Source organism: Mus caroli, chromosome 4 (genome assembly GCF_900094665.2).
Source record: "Mus caroli chromosome 4, CAROLI_EIJ_v1.1, whole genome shotgun sequence".
NCBI classification, from domain to species: Eukaryota; Metazoa; Chordata; class Mammalia; order Rodentia; family Muridae; genus Mus; species Mus caroli.
Window position 1 is genome coordinate 14585910 of NC_034573.1, and position 2196 is coordinate 14588105.

The following is a 2196-nucleotide window of genomic DNA, read 5'->3' on the forward strand; positions in this document are numbered from 1 at the left end:
AATAATAGAAAGCCAACATTCACATGGAAACTGAACAACGCTTTTCTCAATGATACCTTGGTCAAGGAAGGAATAAAGAAAGAAATTAAAGACTTTTTGGAGTTTAATGAAAATGAAGCCACAACATACCCAAACTTATGGGACACAATGAAAGCATTCCTAAGAGGAATGCTTTCACGTGTAGCTCTGAGTGCCTCCAAAAAGAAACTAGAGAGAGCACACACTAGCAGCTTGACAACACACCTAAAAGCTCTAGAATAAAAGGAAGCAAATTCGCCCAAGAGGAGTAAATAGAAGGAAATAATCAAGTTCAGGGGGAGATTGACCAAGTGGAAAGAAGAAGAAATATTCAAAGAATCAACCAAATGAGGAGCTGGTTTTTTGAGAAAATCAACAAGATAGATAAACCCTTAGCCAGAATCACTAGAGGGCACAGGGAAAGCATTCTAATTAACAAAATCAGAAATAAAAAGGGAGACATAACAACAGATCCTGAAGAAATCCAAAACACCATCAGATCCTTCTGCAAAAGGTTATACACAACAAAACTGGAAAACTTGGATGAAATGGACAAATTTCTAGACAGATACCAGGTACAAAAGTTAAATCAGGATCAGTTTAATGATCTAAACAGTCCTATATCCCCTAAAGAAATAGAAGCCCTCATTAATAGTCTCCCAACCAAAAAAAGCCCAGGACCAGATGGGTTTAGTGCAGAGTTCTATCAGACCTTCAAAGAAGACCTAATTCCACTTCTGCACAAACTATTCCACAAAAATATAAACAGAAGGTACTCTACCCAATTCATTCTATGAAGCCACAATTACTCTGATACCTAAACCACAGAAAGATCCAACAAAGATAGAGAACTTCAGACCAATTTCCCTTATGAATATCGATGCAAAAATACTCAATAAAATTCTTGCTAACCAAATCCAAGAGCACATCAAAACAATCATCCATCCTGACCAAGTAGGTTTTATTCCAGGGATGCAAGCATGGTTTAATATATGGAAATCCATCAATGTAATCCACTATATAATCAAACTTAAAGACAAAAACCACATGATCATCTGGTTAGATGCGGAGAAAACATTTGACAAAATCCAACACCCATTCATGATAAAAGTCTTGGATAGATCAGGAATCTGAGGCCCATACCTAAACATGATAAAAACAATCTACAGCAAACCAGTAGCCAACCTCAAAGTAAAAGATTAGAAACTGGAAGCATTCCCACTAAAATCAGATACTAGACAAGGCTTTCCACTTTCTCCCTACCTATTCAACATTGTACTTGAATCATAGCCAGAGCAATTAGGAAATAAAAGGAAATCAAGGGGATAAAATCTGGAAAGGAAGAAGTCAAAATATCACTTTTTGCAGATGATATGATAGTACATATAAATGATCCTAAACATTCCAGCAGAGAACTCCTAAACCTGATGAACAGCTTTAGTGAAGTAGTTGGAAATAAAATTAACTCAAACAAGCCAATGGACTTTCTCTACAAAAAGGATAAATGGATTGAGAAAGAAATGAAGGAAACAGCACCCTTCTCAATAGTCACAAATAATATAAAATACCTTGGCATGACTCTAACTAAGGAAGTAAAAGATCTGTATGAACTTCAACTCTCTGAAGAAAGAAATTAAAGAAGATCTCAGAAGATGGAAAGATCTCCCATGCTCATGGATTGGCAGGAACAACATTGTAAAAATGGCTATCTTTCCAAAAGCAATCTACAGGTTCAATGCAATCCCCATCAAAATTCCAANTCAATTCTTCAACAAATTAGAAAGAGCAATCTCCAAATTCATCTGGAATAATAAAAAACCTAGGATAGCAAAAACTCTTCTCAAGGATAAAATAACCTCAGGTGGAATCACCATGTCTGACATAAGCTGTACTACAGAGCAATTGTGATAAAAACTGCATGGTACTGGTATAGCAACAGAGAAGTAGACCAATGGAATAGAATTGAAGACCCACGTGCAAACTTTATATGCCTCAGTACAGGGGAATGCCAGGGCCAATAAGTGGGAGTGGGTGGGTAGGGGAGTGTGTGGGGTTGCTTGTGGGGGACTTTTGGGATAGCATTGGAAATGTAATTGAAGTAAATACCCAGTAAAAAAAAGAATTGAAGACCCAGAAATGAACCCACACACCTATGGTAACTTGATCTTTGACAAGGGA